General features: G+C 44.5%; 1 protein-coding gene across 1 annotated transcript in view; it reads right to left on the reverse strand.

Moving 5' to 3' along the window:
* The window catches only part of fam163ba (family with sequence similarity 163 member B, genome duplicate a), a 69,342-nt gene extending 51,668 nt beyond the window's left edge, over nucleotides 1–17,674 (reverse strand). The window contains exon 1 of the mRNA XM_032539088.1: nucleotides 16,882–17,674. The gene's annotated coding sequence lies outside the window, so the exon portion shown is untranslated. The remainder of the gene's footprint in view (nucleotides 1–16,881) is intronic.
* Nucleotides 17,675–19,137: the final 1,463 nt, after the last annotated feature.

The raw sequence follows: 19,137 nt of genomic DNA on the forward strand, positions 1-19,137 counted from the left end.
TTCAGTAGAAATGTACCTTATCTCCTTCTCCCACAAACAAACACACCATAAAATCAATATTACATAAAGATGAGTCAATAGAAAAAAAGGACTAAGTTTAGCCTTTCTTGGTACTTGTGAGTAGGCAGGTAGAGGCCTTTTCTGGGAGATATTTTTTCAACAATGTGGAAGGAAGCCAGGGTTGAAGATATTTGGGGAAAGGGGTTCAGGTTACGTGATAGTGTGCTGCACATGTTTGTGTGCATGTGTGTGGGTGTAACTTGTCTCAAAAGCAGTTAATGTGGTCATGGAAATGGGTGTATGGTCACATGTGAATAAAACATTCTTGCACATATACATGCATGTGCTAGTATGATGCACAGGCTCATATTTTCTTCAGGCTGTCCTCCAATTCCTTTCCTCTCTTAAGCAGCGCTTTGCTCGCTGAACTCCCAAAGCCCAAGAGCAAGGCCAATCAGCTATATTTAATCAGTGAACAATTTTCTGTGTGTGTTTTTGTGTGTGTGTGGTGAGGGAGTTTTGCAACCACCAATTTGTTTCTCTGGCACTTAACTGTGGTTCTCAGCTGTGTGGCTCAGAGGATGCATACTTACACAGACAGAACTCTCTGGCAGGATATTACATACTTTCATATATTATAAATAAGGTTCATAATTACGCAAACGATCGAGCACCAGTTTCACCCTCTAAAGCGTGCTGCCAAGCTGTGTGAGAGAAAAATTGCAAGTCTAGAGACTTCCCCGTCAAGAGAATTGGAATGAGACATCTCTGGGAGACAAATGCATGTCCAGAAATGCTGTAATTTTCAATCTCCTCAAACTCAATTTTCTGCAATTCCTCATTTGTGGCAGTAAAATAGGGAGGAGCTGAAAATCAATACAAATGCTAATCTTGTTTATGTTATTGACATGCACACAGATGAAAACAATCACACAGGCTGTGCTTGAGATGCTCAGGAAAACTCACACACATACCTATTAGGCTACTGCTGCTAGTGACATGCTGGTTTTTGGTTTGACGCAAGCAAGCGAGAAGAATAGAAAAGTCTAAAAATGGGGAATTGGACACTGACAATAGGCGATTTAGCATAAAGGGAAGATTGGAGTGACAGAGAAAGAGCCAGATAAGATCCACAAAGACAATAGGACTGAGAGAAAAAACTTAGAAGATGAGAAAAAGCCTGAAGGAGAAGAAACCCACAAAGCCATGGTGCGGCTGGTGAGAGGGAAGAACAAAGACACAGGGTGGTGAAGTAGCGAGGAGAGGAGCGAAGAGGGGAAGAAAGAGATAGATTAGGGAGTTCAGAGAGTAAGATCAGGAAAAAATAAAAGGTGGCCCGGCTAGCTCTGAGTAAAGAACAAAAGGAACACTGTAGGAACCCATCCCATGTCCAAATGTGCAGGACCATTTTCCCCTGTGCAGTCCACGATTTATCATCATGAGAAAAGTACTAATTTCCGCCACAAGAATGGAGTTTAAGGAAGGAAATGTATCACAAATTAATCCCAAGTTGCCCTTCCAGGATCTAAAATCTGCACGGTGCCAGTCTGTGTCATGGCCCTCCATCATAGCCCTCCAGTGACACGTACCTGTCACAACATACTGCATAGTTGATAAACAGAGTTTTGATATTTACTGTAGTCCTTGAAGGCCATCACTGCAATGTTTACACTAGGGAGCCATCTTGGCAGAAATTCTGTAGGATTATCTTTTATTAATAATATCATGTTGAGCTTTTAGACTAAGAGAAGTAGAGTTTGCAGTTACAGGCCCTAAATATTATCACCAGTCTCTACTATAAGGTTCTAATTCATGTTGGCCATAACGCTAGCATGGCTAAAAGAACGACTAAACTCAAAACCATAGGTTCACTTGGATTTGGAGTATTTGGAGTATAAGTATTTGGAGCTCTGTCTATTTTCACACGCGTACGCACCTGTCACTTCAAAGAGCAGGCACAGCTGTCGGTTAACTGATTTTGAAAAGTTACAAAAAAATCTTTAAAAAAAACTACAATCTGGCATTTAGTATTAGTTGTATTTGAGATTTTTTTTAGAAGCGTGGACTGTTTTGTTTAAATGTTGGTATCTTGTTTAGTCCTCCTGTTGATGTATCTGCCCCCTTTATTCTGTCAATCTTTTCTCTCATCTGTCTGCGTATATGTGCGGTCATAAATGTGTGTGCATGTTCATCATCAATTGTGAAAAAGAGAGATAGAACTTTCCAAAGTAGGACATGTCAAAGACTGCCACATCGTGTCTACATGCGAGGCACTTTTTCTAAATCTGTATTAAAAACTAATGCACCAATTAATACAGACCTCAACTTTAAATAAAACATGGCATTTCTAAAAAGACTATATATATTTGGAGCCAGATACTATGGGTATTGACATTAAGGTTGGTAATTCCTCCCTTGTGGTGTGTCCTCTGAGCGGCTGTGTAAGTTTTGGTGTGCACTTCATGCACCATAAACCTCACTCACTGTTCACTCATCACTCTCATATATCCATGATTATTATTTGTTGTTATCGTATTTTCCCTGGATCACATATGTTGCCTTTCCTCATGGCGGCCTTCAAATTGTCCACACTCATCTGGGGACCATGGGTTTGTTTGGCCCATGAAACAGGAAGTTGCATTAATTTTAATGTTCTAGTGAATATCACGCACGCAAGCACGCACGCACGCACGCACACACTCGATTGACTTTCTAACAAACAGTTACGTGTTGACACATTGAGCAGAAACACAATGCACCTGAGGAATAGTAGCCGAGTATTCACTCTCCTTTTAACTCTGTTTTGGTCTCAGCCATCTCCTAAAAAGAATTACCTTTCTCTTTAGCAGCTAAATGCTCCACTATGTTCACCAGCTAGTCATTAACTCTGAACATATCTGCCATATGTTTCTGGGCAAGTAGCTTACAGTGGGTTTATCAAAGACAGACGCAACTTGGTTGATGTCACAATACAATACAATTTCATTATCAGTTCACACTGAAATTCATTGTGCGTTCCAGACTAGCTCCGCTCAAAACATGAAAAGTACGCACAAATTTAGACAACAATGATGAGACTAAGTCAAACAGTAAAGGTGATCCCAAACAATGAGCAGTAAGACACTAAAATGTTCCGTAGAGCTGAGAGGGACCCTCAAAGATGTTGATAATAATTATTTGCAGTTTCATCACTAAAACAAACCCGTTTCACATTACACTGTAATTTGATCCACTGTTATTTAAAAACAACAATGATGTTGATGATGAAGTGCCACTTTTCACCCATTATTATACAAAATTGTGACGGGATGATGAGGGGAGGACCCAAATGCAGAGATACGAAGGCAGGCAGGAGCAGATACACAAGGCTTTATTACAGTCTGGTAACAAAAAACGATCCAAGAAGGAGCACAAAGACCAGGGGTAAAATCCAAATTCCAAAAGTCCAAAAGATAGGCACAGGAGCAGGGCAAGATGGAAAAACAATAGAAAACAACACTGGGGGCAAAAACTCACGAGGTGATCAGGAAGGTTGCAGACACATGGAACAGGCAGGCTGACAAAACAACAATGATCCAACAAGAAGCAGAGGAAACACTGGGGTTAAATACAAGAGGTAATTAGGTAATGAGGAACAGGTGAGACATCAGGTGAATCACATTAGGGCGGGGCAGGGCAATCAGACAAACAAAGTGAAGCTAGACAAGACAAGACAAGACTAGACAGGAAGCCGACTTCACAATAAAACAGGAAGTGAAACACACAGACGCTTACCGGGGGACGGAACAGGACACAGCACACAGGACCTGGGAAAACACTGAGACATTCACAAGGAGGCAGAAACGGGAAAACAAACCCAACAAAAACCCCAAACCACAACAGTACCCCCCCCCAAAGACAGATTCCAGATGTCAAATAAAAACCCCAAAACGGAACAGAAAACAACCCGGAGAGGGCGAACCACAGACTGGAGAGAGGGGGACCAAGGGCCAGGGGACCTAGGACACAGGGAAGCGGGGGCAAAAGGCACTAAGGACAGAAGAACATGGGGAGCAAAGGACCAGGGAACGGAGGCACATGGGACAAAAGAGGAGGAGGCAAGAGGAGGAGGCAAGGAGGCCAGAAAATAAGGCAAAGAGGAGGGCGAGAGACGGGACCAAGGAGCACAGGGAAACAAAGGCACAAAGGAGCCAGAGCAAGAAACAAGGGAGCACAGGGAAGAGAAATGCAGGGGAACAAAGGTATCAAACCGGGAACCAAGAACACAAGGAGCACTAGAGACAGGACCAAGGAGTAAGGGAAATACAAGTACGGGGGGCACAGACCGAAGGAACCAGAACAGGGAACAAGGCAGGGAACCAACGAGGAAGCGAGAGAGGGATCGAGGAGGAGGGAGCGAGAGAGGGACTGGAAGGAGGGAGCGAGAGAGGGACTGAGAGGAGGGAGCGAGAGAGGGACTGGAAGGAGGGAATGACTGGAAGGAGGGAGCAAGAGAGGGACTGGAAGGAGGAAACGAGAGGGGATGGGGAAGGAGGGAGCAAAGGAGAGGGTGAGAAGGAAAAAAGGGGAAAGGCGGGGCGGGGGCTAAAGGAAACGGGGGAAAAGAAAGAGAAAAAACGGGGAAAAGGGAGCACGGGACAGGGGGCCCAAGGAAAAAGCCCGGGGAAAAAAGGAGGGAGACAGGTGGCAAAAAAGGGGGACCAAAAGGAAAAAAAAGGGAAAAATAGGAGGGGGGAGGAAAAAACCGAGGGGAAAAAAACAGGAGACAACCCAGAAAGGGAGAGAAAAGGCGAAAAAAAAAAAGACAAAGAGCAAGGGGTGCACAGAGAAGAAAAAAAGGACACGGGGAACAACAGAGAAGAGAAAAAGGAGGGGGGGGGAAAAAAGGAAAAAACCCGAGGGATTGAAGGAGAGGGACAGAAAAAGGGGAGCATGGAAAGGAAAAAGAGGGGGAAAAACACAGAGGTTAAGCGGACAGACAAAAAATGGAAAAAAAACGGGGGGAGCCCCCCCTAAGACAAAAAAAAAAAAAGCCCTGAAACCCAGAGAGGGGAAACCGGCACAAAAAAAGGGAGAGACAACCATGCAAAAACGAAGCAAAAGGGCCGAGCGAAAATAAACCCAAACAAAAGAGACTGGGCAAAGGGGGAGGGAAGGCAAAGGGGGACACGATACCAGGACAGGGAAAAGAGCGAGGGCAAAGGGGGGGGACAGAAAGCAAGGAAAAAAGATAAGGGCAGGCCCGGGAGAGAGATCCAAACAAAAAGAAAGGTGGTTACCCCCGAAGACACCCGGGCCCCAAAAAAACGAGGGGAGAAACCCGCCCAAGGGGCACAAGAGCAAAAGGCAAAGGGGGGAACAGAGAGGGACCAAAAAGGCCAAAAGCGGGTTGGGGAGAGAAGGTGAGCTGGACAAAACAGGAGAAAACACACAGGACGCGGTGGCAAAAGGGGGGAAAGAAAAAAAGAAAAAAAACAGGGGAAAAGAACTGAGACCGGGCTTTGACCCAGAGGGGGACAAAAACAAGGAAAAAAACGGGGAAAACACTGACAGGAGAGAAGAGAGACCCAAAAAAAAAAGGGAGAGAGGGACAGAGACAAAGAGGACGGGAAACCCCCAAACCCCAGGGGCAGAAAAAGGACAAAAAGGGAAAAGGGGACTAGGAAGGGGCAAGGGAAAGGGACGAGCGGGGATACCCCCCAAAAACCCCCTTGGGGGGGCACTAGGGGGACGAGGAAGCCCACAGGGGGGGGCGGGATAGGGCACGGGGGGAAACCCCGGGGGGGGCCCCTAGGGGAAAGGAAAAAAGCCCCCCGGGGGGGGGGCACGGAAAAGGGTCGCGGAGGGCTCACCCGAAGAGGGCCGCGGGGGGAGAAACACTCCCCCGGGGGCCGGGCTTGCTGGAGCCGAATGGGGGTTCCCCGGCGGCGGGGCACCGGATGAGGGGGCCGGGGGTTTGCTCCCAGGGGGGACTTGATCAGGGAAACTCCCCGGGAGCAGTCTTTTCCCGGGGGCCCGGGTGGGGGGGTCCGCGTCGGCGGAAACAGTGGAGGGGTGTGGGTCCGCTTCACGGCGGGAGACGGGGGCTGAGGGGCCGCCTCATCGGCGGGGGCCCGGGGGGGGGGTCCCCCATCGGCGGGATTTTCCGGCTTTTCTTTGGGAAAACGGTGTCAGCGGCAGTTTAGCTGGGGGTCCCCCGGGGGCGGGAGTCATCGGCTGGGGCTCTGGTGGCGGAAATCGGAGTAGTTCCCAGGGAGGAAAGATCAGTGAACACTCCCGGGAGCAGTCTTGCCCGGGGGCCGGGGTTGGGTCCGGGTGGGGGCCCCCGGGAGGGCTGATCATGGAAAAATCCCTGGGTTTCAAGGCTTTCCCCGGCGCCGGGGGGGGGTCCGGGGGCATTGGCGGGGGGCCCGGGGGCTGGGGGCCCGCGGCCCGGCGGCAGTCGGCGGGTGGGGTCCGTCCGACGGGGGGAACCGGGGCGGGGATCCCCCTCAATGGCGGGGGCCGGGGCTGGGATCCCCCTTAACGGCGGAAGTGGCGGCTGGGGACTTCCCCGGGGCGGAGGGGCAAACGGGGGTCAGGGGAAAACAGGGCCCCGGGTCGTGGGGGGGGTAAGAGGGACCTGAAGGGTAGCTTCCAGTGGTAAACCCTTTCCCCCAGTAGGGTCTTTCTGCCGGGGGCTTAAAAAAGCCCGGGGGTTGCTTGTCAAAGGTTTTCAGGGAAAAGTGTAATCGGCGCCCCACGTCCGTGGTTTTCCCCCGCTCCGACAAAACCCGGGCCAAAGGCTACTCCAGCCCGTCCAAACCCCCCGAAGGGTGCTGGGGGCCGCCGCCACCGGGGGGGACTTAAACAGTGGCCCAAAAACCCCCCGGGGGTTCGTCCCGGGGAGGCTGGGGGGGGACCAAACTTCCCGTTTCCAAAACCCTCCCCCCGCCCCCCAAAAATGAAGTGGGAAAGGGGTCCCTGGGATCTTCCCCCATGGGGGGAAAGCGGCGGAATTTCGGGGGCCATGAGGTCCGCCAAAGGGTCCAGGGGGGGTGGAGGAGCGGGCGAAGAAGTATTTTGCGGGGGGTTTTCTGGTTGGTCCTTCCCGTGACGGGATGATGAGGGGGAAAGGGCCCAAAAGCAGAGATACGAAGGAAGGCAGGGCAGATACACAAGGTTTTATTACGTCTGGTAAAAAAAAACGATCCAAGAAGGAGCACAAAAAACCAGGGTAAAATCCAAATTCCAAAAGTCCAAAAGATAGGCACAGGAGCAGGGCAAGAGGGGAAAAACAATAAAAAACAACACTGGGGAAAAAAACTCACGAGGGATCAGGAACGTTGCAAACACAGGACAGCAGGTGACAAAACAACAATGATCCCAAAAAGAAGCAGAGGAAACCTGGGGTTAAATACAAGAGGTAATTAGGTAATAGGAAACAGGTGAGACATCAGGTGAATCACATTAGGGCGGGGCAGGCAATCAGACCAAACAAGTGAAGCTAGACAAGACAGACAAAACTAGAAAAGGGAAACCGACTTCACAATAAAAAAGGGAAATGAACACACAGACGCTTACCGGGGGACGGGAAAAGGACACAGCACACAGCACCCCAGGACCTGGAAACACTGAGACTTTCCCAAAGGGGGCAGAAAGGGAAAACAAACCCAACAAAAACCCCAAACCACAACACAAATGATGGGAAACAAAGAACTGGACTAGACTACATATCAAATATTATTCTAAAATGGTAGGAAGTGATGGCCAAACTCTTTTTTTTAGCACAAACTGTTGCAAATAGGGAACACGTATTAATTTTTTATTTCTTGACCAGTGTTAAAATAAGACATTCCAGCACTCCCCATCATCTTTGTTAAAATTGACAGTCGCCCACAGTTAGTAGGTATGTTCAGCTATGCTCTCCTCCTAGCAGGCAACTAAAGGTCTCTTGCCAAACCTTCCTACACCAAGCTATATTTACCATCTGTGCAACCGAGATGGAGAAAACATGTGAGCAGCCGTTTCAGAGATGGCCTGTTTGCACTCAGAAATAATCCTGTATTGCCTCCTGAAACTTCCTTGGCTAATCAAATTCCTTACACCTCTCAGTCATAATACCTTGCGTTGTGATTAGGAGCAAGCACCAGTATCGTGAACAAAAGCTCATTTAAAAATAAATATTAGACTGTTATTTCTTTTTCACTCTGCCACCCTTTCATTCATCTGAGGCTCTTCAACAGTAGGAAGGCTAGTTGCTAGGTGATGGCCCTCAACGAGTAACTAGCAGGGGTCTAATGAGCTTGCAGCCGAGGGTTGGACCGATCCAGTCTCACAGGGACTGTGCTCTCCTTCCAGCTACAGTCTGTCTACCTGAGAGCAGTTATTTGTGTCTTTTCAGTGCTCTGTACTGTAGCTGGCTAGCATAAAATCTGGTGCCATAATTATCCCAAACATAACCTGATAAAACCTGATCCAACACTTGTTATGCAAATTAAAGTATTTTGTGCTGGCGCAAGAAAGCTGTAATAGTGAGGAATTAAGTCTTAATGAAACAGAGTTGTACAACAGGATAGTAAATCTGCCACAGCTGCCTGAAAATAACACTGCATGCTGATACAATTTATTGAGCCTTATACATTTTATATTAGATAAAGGATTTTATTTGAAAGTGATATCCATAATAAAAATGACTCAGTGAAAATGAAAGGCTATTTAAACATTTTAAAGTGAACTATTATGCTTTTCGGTATTTCCTGTCATAGCATTAATGTTATAATGTTGGATTTTCATGTTTAATGTGACCAGTGCTTCAAATAATGAGGTAAACATATTTCAGAGAAATCCTTGTGAGCTAAAACATTCAGATTTCCAACTGTTTTTTTCTACTCTCGGCTCAGTGTCACATAACATCGAGCCTTCTCCAGCATTCTGAGATTGGGCATCTGCTTCAGGTAGGCAGGACTGTAGTGTTTTCTTTTTTTTAAGTGACGTGTTAACATTGTTGCATATAAACACATGCTAACAGCAGTGAAAGATGTAATTTTGGCTCCCACTGATGTTAATTTTCCCTCAATTTTGGGTCAAAAGTAGTTTTTGGTTCAGAAGCCTTTAATTGAGATGTTTGACTGTAGAAAGTGCTGTCATTACTGTGCACTGCCAACTAACTTATAGCGTTCGGGCGACAACGTCGTAGAACGGTGCATTGTGGGTAGCGGAGGCCATTTTAGCAGTGTTGCAAAGGCTTCACAATATGAGTGTAGCCGTCACCGAGGATAAAATAGATAGAATTTAATAGATAGAAAAAGAGTTATGGACCGTGACAAAAAAAAGTTGTCTATACCGTATTCTGACAAAATTAATAATGAAGCCAAACAACGCTATTTAAAAAATTGAGGACATCAACATACTCGATAGGGAATCGATCCCTATGGAGTATGAAGAGAAAGGTGCAGCAATGGGCAGTATGAGAAAAATAAAGGGTTTTTGGAACATTAAAGCATGTAAACATGTTCTTGTATACAGTAAGTTTGAACCTAAAGATGTTATGTAACAGATCAACTTTAAGGCTGAAGTCCCAAATTCCAAGCAGTATATTTGTGAGGAGAAATCATCAAACAGCACCAGGATGTGCTGATCAAGAAGGCAAATGTGATAAAACTGCTTTTCTGGAGCGCTGATGTAATGCTCATGGTTTTTGTTTTTCTAAGGATTTTTATCAAACAAAACCTTGATATTTTTTTAAAAGAACAGATTAGTTTAAACTGATTTTAGCTGTCGATTATGCACGGTAATTCCCTTCGAGAACTGAAGTATTTGCATAAAAAATGTATTTTTTAATTCAGATTTTCAGACATTTGTGTTTTAGACTTTTTTTTCATTCAACCTTGCTAATGCAATTTGTGTGATAGTAATCTGTTCTGAAAGAATGCATGCATGTGTGAACAAGGGTAGAATTTGCAACAGTAAAAGGTAAATAGCTAAGTGGGTCATTAATGCATAAAATATGGTGACAGTCCCATTACCCATTAAGAGTTTGTGTTGGACTTAGGGGAGAAAGGAAGCTGAAAGAAATCCAAGACCAGGCTACCGAAGCTAAGTGTGTCATTTATAGTCATGTTGGCAAGGATTGCATTAATAAGCTGCTGCTGGGGATAAGTTGCACCGCTAAATGCCGTCTGCCTGAATCAGCTTTTTACCTCCAGATCTGAGCAGAAAAGACATGAGTAGACAGAAAGAGGGAGACAGGGAGATAAACATACTGTAAGTTCTGATGACTACTCCGCACAATTATTCAAACATACTGTAAATGTTGGTGCCTGTCCAGCCCAGGGTTTTTAGCGGCATTGTTTACATATTTTGCCACATTAATGTCTCAATTATCCAATCAGATGCTGCTCTTACAGTGGTCAGCAGAGAAAAATAAATAGCAGCAACTCTTTTTCTCTCACACAAAATACAGATTGGAACAAGAACAAAGGCCGTGGCAACCACAGGAAGAAAGAGAGGGAGAAACAGACATTAAGTATGAATGGTATAAATAGAGGAGGAAATTGTGTTGGGGGAGGCTGTAAAAAAGAGAGAATACCAGATGAGAGACATCCTAGTGAAGGCCGTGGGTGGATGCATGACAAAAAACAGAAAACGAAGCAGGAGAAGTGAGTCATACAACCTCTAAAAATATAGGAAGTGATCAAAGATGACTGGTCAGGTTGTGTGGCAGTAGAGATGCTCCTGTGACTTAGAGAGGTGAACTGGTTTCATCTTTGTTAGAAAACCTTGTCAATATGGGTCCAGAAGGTTTCCTACTCAGCTATGTTCAAGCCAAAAGGTGTCTGTCACACATCCTACAGTGTTTCACAGAATGTAAAAGCCCTTCTTACCTATATGATAGGGCTTGATATGGCTTGATTGGAGACAAGGTATGCTTAATTCAATAAAACATTGTTGTAACAGATGGAGGGAAAATGGAAATCAATGTGGGAAGGCCTATCTTCCCATCCTCTGCTATCCAGTGGAAAACATCATAAATGCACTCACCCACTGATTGTGACTACCGTGTAATCTTCAACCTCCCTTTCCTCAGCAAAATCCTAGAAAGAGTAGTGGCTGCCCGGCTTCAACATCACATGTCCCACCATGAGCTCTTCAAACCCTTCCAGTCTTGTTTTAAAACCCACCATAGCACTGTGACCACCCTTATCAAAATCACTAATGACCTTCTGTGTGCGGCCGACAATGGCCTCATCACCATTCTCATCCTTGACTTTTCTGCAGCTTTTGATACAGATTCCCAGATGATCCTTCTCCACCGCCTTTCTGAGCTCATCTTCCTCAGTGGCACAGCACTATCCTGGTTCCGGTCCTACTTCACAGACCGGCAACAATTCATCACCCTAAGTGGCTCTAACTCTGATCCAGCACCCGTCATACATGGTGTACCCCAGGGCTCTGTGCTTTGTCCTCTGCTGTTCACCATTTACATGCTGCCCCTAGGTCCTACTATCCATAAAAATGAACTCAACTTCCACTGCTAGGCTGATGACCCTCAAATTTATATCAGCACAAACATCTTCTCCCAGCTCCCACCCACACAATTTGTCAACTTCCTGCAGGAACTCAAATCATGGATGACCAAAAAATGACTCAAACTCAACAGTAATAACACAGAACTCATGGTGGTGGCCCCTTCTCCACTGCTCAGGAAAGTTGAAGACCTGGCCCTGGTTGTGGATGTCTGCTCTTTTTCCCTATCTCCAACCTCCTTTCAACCTCCTCCCTCCCAACCTCCTTTCAGCATCCAAATTACTCCAGCAGACTCCAGTACATGGATGGATGGATTGGAGCAGGGGTAGAGAGACAGACAGAGGAGGGTGGTAGGGGGATGATGGAGTTCTCCCAAGACGATGCGGAGCAACCAACAAGGCGAGGTGGAAATGATAAATGTCACCCAAGATAACTACACTGATATGTGAGCATGTAAACCCTTATGCTTGTGCTTCCACTCATCTTATCATCGCTCCTCTCTGCCTTAGTACTTCCCTCTCCTTTCCCCCTATCATTATCTTGCTCTATTATTGTTTGTTTGTGCTGTGCAAACATTTGTTCCTTTCAATGTCATTATCTATCACTCTCGCTCCTCTCTTATGTATTGCTCTCAGATTCTTTTTAGATAGTTCCCATCTCCCTTTCTAGTGATATTTAAGGTGATTCAAAAGCATGATGATTCTCAGGAAAAGACATACAGACAGTTATTTAGAATTGTAGGTTACATTTAAAGGAATCCCTGTACTGTACTTTATGGGTAATTTTCTCCTCCAATCCCGAGCACACATTCACCCATTGAACTTTACAGAAACTGAGCCGGCAAGTTATGACGTGCCAACCTGAATATGTGGAGACACCACAGAATATAAGGCAGCACACAGTCTGCTATCCTACACCCTCTTCAGCAAATGGCATAGGAGCAACAGGGCCCCTAGGTAGAGAGCTCTGTCTGTGCTTATAGAACTATGGTTCAAGGAGATCCCTCACCAAGGCCTCGAACATCAATGGCAGTCCCCATTGTTGAGAGGAGACACAGACCCTGTTAGGAAGACAGCCGCTTCCTGCTTCTGTAACAGGTCCCAGCTCTCCGCCGATAGGAAATCTCCCTCTTCCTAGGAGGATAGATTCACCTCCTTGATGCCCATAAATTGAGGAACTGAAGAGACAGCCCAGTCTCAGTGTCCTGTCCATCCATTCTGTTAACACACAGTTGCTCCACAACTCACCGTGAAACTGTGTTAAGGGACGAGCGGGCAACTGCGGGGCGTCAGCTAAAAAGCTGGGATGTCCTTTCTCGGCCTTCTCTGCCACCTCTACAAAAAGAAGACCAGCCCATGGGAGGTAGACATGGAAAGGCCTTTGTAAAAGATGCAGCAGCTGACATCATGTCACGGTGATTAAACCCTCTCTCTTTTGAGAAGACCAGTTAGGGAGAAATATTCTCATGTGAGCCCCTTCCACTTTGAGTTAAGCCACTAAAAGTTGTATTATTTCCTGTTGGAGAATAATGCAACCCAACCTCTCACAGCCACAACAGGGTTAGTTATGTTACTCAAAGTTGCAACACTAGGTGAGATTTGTTTTCTAACAAACATCCCGCAAAGTATAGCGTTCACAAATGGACACAGTGCAGTGATGCACCCTGCTATGATTGCTTACACCAGAGGGAGAAAAACATTGAGTCCCCGTCACACATGACGAGAGCCAAAGGTGGCCAGAGACATTACACATCGCGGCTGCCCTGAATCAGATTATTAATTTGGTCGATGCTATGGTCCAAGACGCGAAGAGTGTTAGCAGCTGCAGCCAGTTACACTCTTATCTGTCTCTCTAGCACACAACAGAGGTAGTTTAGGTCAGGCACTTCCTGATATATGCAAAGTTCAGTGAGCCATTGCATGGTGGAGATTGGAGGAGCGTATAACCACAGAGACAGAGTGCAGTTAAGGCTCACCCACGTCGGAGGGGAAAAGAACTCTCCATTAAATTGTATTGTGTGAAGGTGCCTCCTTGTCATTTCCATCTGAGCAAACAACAGAAAAATGCCTAAATGCCTAGCAATGTAAAGAACCCATAACTTAAGTTTTTAGAAACTGCTGAACCAAAAAACTGAGCTTTTATGAAGACAATAGTGGATGGAGAAAAGAAAATAAGTAGGAAGAATGGGGAGACTGCAGGAAATCACCACACAGCAGCTATTATGCATTTTTCTGTTATTTTCTAGCAGACTAAATTGACGTGAAGACACTTTCACACCTTCAAGTCTATAGAGAGCGAAGAGTTGTTTTCCCATATGACGCAATGCGCTTTGTCATGTAGAGCCTGTGTGAGATAGAACTCAATGGTTTTATCAGCCTTCATTGTGTACTGCCTCAAATACTGGCATTTTTCTGTCCCTTTATAATGTGATTAAAAAAAAAAATGCTGCTTGGCATAACACCTCTGAAGGTGTTCACTATTTTGATTATAAGTAACATTGTAATACTGTTAAGAGTTGCAGCAGAACCACAATCACCATGAGTAGCTGCCCCTCAAAGTTCAGCATGATTTTTACACAAAGAATAGGTAAGTAAGTAACTTTAAGTAATAAGTAATTTTAGGTTCCTAGGCAACAAATACAACGTCTACAAGTAAGAAGGCTTAATAATTGCTTGAAAACCAGAAAGCCAATCCCTATGTTTTATCTGTGGGTTCTGATGTACATCTGAAATTGATTAATGGGGTTGAATAACCAGATTTCTGAAGTATTAAGTGTGTGCAGCTTAACATGTGCAAACAGCAATCCTATGGCGCATGTGGTATGCATATGTATACACACAGGATTCTCCTTGGCAAGAGCAGACTTACTTAATGTAATCCCCTGATTGGGTAGTAATAAATTCACAGTATACAGTTACAGTAACATAGAGCATAGCATTTGGATCATGGCACATATGGATTCAAAATATTGAATATTAAATATTTTTTTAAATGAATAGACAGATATTGAGACAATGTTTGATTATACATTAAATTGAAATGAGGAATTAGTCTGATTATTATTATGAAAAGTTTATGAATTAAACAATTACTATGCAAAAGTTGTCACCCCTTGTTGTGTTTCCATTTGTACATTTTTGAGTCTAGAGAGAGAGAGAGAGAGAGAGAGAGAGAGAGAGAGAGATAGAGAGAGATAGATAGGGGCTTTTGGCAGAAAAGCCGTTGCACTTTGATTGCTTGCTTTACATCATGTCTTGTAACTCATCCATTAACCACATCAAGGAAGACTTGTCAAATAAATGAGGTCATATAAAGGAAAAGCAACACTCCTAATCACAGATAATGAAATCAGATCATCATAAATCCTTATGAAGACCGACGAATGTAACATAAGTTTAGAGTAACTTGATCGTCTTAATTTAAATCTATGAGGGACATCAGAATTACAACATAAGTTACCTGCATTGCTACCCTTTGCTGACAAAGTGTCAAAACATTAAGGATCCCAATGATGCCACGGAAAGATTATTAAAGGCTGTGTTTTAATAAGGCTTTTACAGACATCTGGTAGACATCTGGAGTCATCTTTTAACACACGATGTAGCACAGGAAAGTGGCTGGTTACCCTGGACGAATGCTAAAAATCAGGTGATCCAAAGAAAGAGTAAAAGAGTAAAGTATATTTGCCAAAATTACTTGTTTATTTCAAATTATGTAGTCAAACATAGAGATCATATACGTATGATAAATCATCAAAAGTACACAATCAAACAAAAATGCTGTTGATATCAGTCACACAGACAGTATAAACTCATCACATTAAAAATGTCTGAATAAAATAAAAGTCTAAAAGGGAGGATTGACATCTGCACAGGTTTTAAAACACCCGTTGTTTTACAGTCTTCACAAACAAAAAGTTAACCCTGTCCTTTATATTGTTTCCATCAGAAAAAACATACACTTGCTGTCATGCTTTGAAAAGTCATGTTTACATGACACTGCGCATCCAGATTGGACTCAAATGAAGTCTGGGAAACTTTCACTTCTCAACATTTGTTTCTCTGACCTCGTAGCCTTTTGACCTGCAGGTTCTCTACAGCTACATCTGCTCCGGACTAAAGTTCATCCCTGTAGGAGGCTGACAGCATGTCGGGTGCCGGCGCAGCCCCTTTCAGGGTCTTCTGGGAACCCCTCCATTTGGTGCGTACAATGTCATTGTCCCACAGAGTCGACGTCTTCGTATCACTCACCCACTGGGGAGTTTGGGTTGGGGAAATGGGACTTGTAGTCATCACTGCAGAGAGAAATTAGTGATAGAAATTATATGATTATATTTGATTCATTTAAGACATTAACAAATATTTAACTCTTAATAATATATGGAAAACTGCATCACAGATTGTGTCCGCTACAATCCTAGTGTTTTTCCAAGACTCTTAAGGTCCATCCCATTACTATAATGCCAAAAGAAAACCTCTGCAACTGAGAATTATGCTTTATGTCAGAACTATTCACAATACTCATAAGAAACATGTACTCCTGAGGTCAGGAGTTATCATCAGGTGGTTTATGCACATTTTTTTTACCCATGTGTTCTACCCCTGTGCTGTTTTTAGAGACAGAAATAGTCATTTATGTCAGGTCTAAGTACTGTAGAGGCTGCAATTTAATATTCCTAACTAATCTTGTGGGTTCACATTTTAGCTGGTTAGTCATTACTTCATTTACTACAGTCTTTCAGAACACCCAGTATGTTCCCTTGCCTGATTTCCTTTTTTAGAATGTTATTGTGTTCCATGAGATGCATTTCAAACAAGTTGGATGTGACCATGGCTAACAGTTGGTGACAGTAGCTGTGGCTCACAAGCCATGCTGTTCTGTCAGCATGTGGCAAACCTGGCCAGCCAGCAAGCCTGTCATACAAAGCACTGAACCTCTCCCTTGCCTTTACCCTCTCTTTCCTATCTATCTCTCTGCCTATTTGTATATCTATATCTGTTATATATCCCACTACTGCATCATGATTTAACTTCAGCTTCTAGAAACACACTCATGTGTAGGCTAAATTGTACTTGGAGAGATGGACTATAATGAGTAATACATGTTCTGGGTGAAATCATAAGAAAAGCCTCACATCCTGCTGTAAAACAAGTGTGGTGCTGAAAGGAGAAACTCGTAGCATTTTGCTACTCTGCCCAAGCATGCATCCATCTATCCATCTATCTAACAAGCAGAAGACCCAACTTATCAATTGCCCACATGACTCAACAAGCAGATGTATCCGTAAAACCAAAGTACAAATTTAACATAAGCATCAATGAAACAGAGCACAGGAGAAAACCTTGTTTCTTGCAGTAAAGTGAATATTCTTACCTTCAGAGATAAGAAGAATTCACCGGGTCACATCTAGGGTAGTGGTGGCTCCTTGGGGCTCAGGTATCGACCTCTGCTGGTTGTAGTTTGTCTTGACCTCAGTCAATGAATAATGAAAAATAAGCGCCCAATCTTGGCTAAGTAATCAGCAAAACACTGAAGGGCCAGCTGTCAAAGAGTTGGAGCTCGACTTGAGTTCAAATTAACCCATCCACCCAGTTCCATCCACCGCTTGTCTGGAGTTGTTTGAACAGTAGAGACTGCTTTACCAGCGCCGCGCGCAAAATAACACACTCCTACGCAAACATCCTCATCAGCCTCGGCAGCATGTGTGTTGGTGGAGGAGACGGGATAATGGAAAATCTCGACATCTCCATTTCAACAATCAGTTTCCCACCGTCCGAGGAGGTCGAGGTCAGATATTGTTGTGGTGCTGCTCCGGGTTCCGCGGCCAATCGACGCGTTTTTTTTTCTCCCTCCCTCTTCCCTTTATAACCTCTCTATCTATCAATTGATCTATCTCCTCTCTTCCTCCAGCGGGTTTCTCTCTCGGTGCCCCATGTTGGCGAAAAGCAAGCCGGTCAGTCGCTCTCTGGCTACAAAGTGTTTGCCGCTGGCTGCTTCCAGGGAATATAGGCTAGAGCTGTATATGAGATGCACGGTGGCTGCTGGGTTTCCGTAGGTTATATTTGCTGATTCCTGCAGAGCGACGTCCGGGGCTGCGCGGAGACGAGTCAAATGCGCTTTGAATAAGATGTGCCTGCAGACCCAGTGAGTGAATGCAGCCCGGAGTGTGCAGCCTCAGAGATGGCGCTTTGGGCTGTAAAGAGAAGAGACAGAGGGGACAAATGCTGGATTAACTTCCTTTTGACTTTCAAGAAGAAGTCAGTCAGTGTGCGTTTGGTGGGACTTATTTGCATGCAAGGGTGCTGGGTTTTTAGTAGATGGATGTAGCTGGACATTTTCATTACACCAAAAACTAATTTCATAAGAGCTCTAAGCCAAACAGTCGACCACAAACACATCTACACTGAATATAAAGACCTCACCATTGAGATCACTATGTCCTAAAAGTACACTGGAAACCAGAGGCTGGTGCAGCAGTTACATTAAGCCTCCCACTTACATTTGCAGCAGTTCATCACCCAAGCTACATGCATATGTACCAGCCAACTATATGACAATAATTGAAATATTACACCTGTCCTTGGCCCAAGGTGGAAAAACATACTGTCCTTCTGTCTGGAACAAAATGTTCATTAAATCCATTAGGATGACAGACACAACTGTCCCTGGAAGTATCATTTCTCTCTCTCCGTACCTCCCTGTCTTTTGTCCTTTCACTCTGTCTCTGTTTCAGGACATATAAGGAATCCATTCATGGCTGTAAGTGTCTTTCCTCTTAACTCCCTTTCATGTAATCAATGTACTTTTCTTTGTGCCATAGCATTTCCCTCTTGTGAACCTCTGAACACAACTGTTTCACCACTTTTCTTTCCTCATCCCTCTCTTTTCTGACTCTTCACCTATCGTTACCTCTAATGACCCAATCCACCCCAACAACCTTGCAGAAGGACAAGTTTCATGTAAGAGAAATAAGATCTCAGGAAGAGAGTGAGAGGGTTATCAACAGTAATAGAGAGCAGTGCAACAGAGGGGAGACAGACTGGTTAATGGTAGATGACAAAAGGAAGAAATCAAAACATAGACATAGAGAAGATTATTAAGCATCACATAAGGGCAGAGACACACGTCCCTCTGTTTTTGCCTGAGGGACTATTGGTCTTTATTACATTAACCAACACAATACCAGTCTGTGCCTTTCTGTTCTGCTCTCTCCATTTTCTGCTCAGATCCAAACCTTTTACTTTTAAGGAAAATGGATTTGTTTGACGTCATATACAAAATTAAATCCAGCACACATTAACCCTACAGCACATTTGGTGATGAGCTTTCTATGGAATTCACAAGAACATGAGACGTATTGAATCCTCCCTACATGACATGAAAAGAGAAGTAAGAACCTAATATACAAATAAGGTTTGCATCTCTTGTATTCTGTCTATCTATCCCATATTATCACTACCCATATTACTTTGACAGTAATAACACCAGGCTGAAAAGCAGTGTTTCACTGCCCTGTCTGGCTGAAAGCCTGTGTCACTTGGATGTGGTTGGGTGTGGTGGTCAAATGTGTCCTTTACTGCCCCCTGTAACCTCACCCAACAGTTTTTTGAGTACACCTGTGCATCACTG

The sequence above is a fragment of the Etheostoma spectabile genome, chromosome 16 (assembly GCF_008692095.1).
Source record: "Etheostoma spectabile isolate EspeVRDwgs_2016 chromosome 16, UIUC_Espe_1.0, whole genome shotgun sequence".
In the NCBI taxonomy this organism is placed as follows: Eukaryota; Metazoa; Chordata; class Actinopteri; order Perciformes; family Percidae; genus Etheostoma; species Etheostoma spectabile.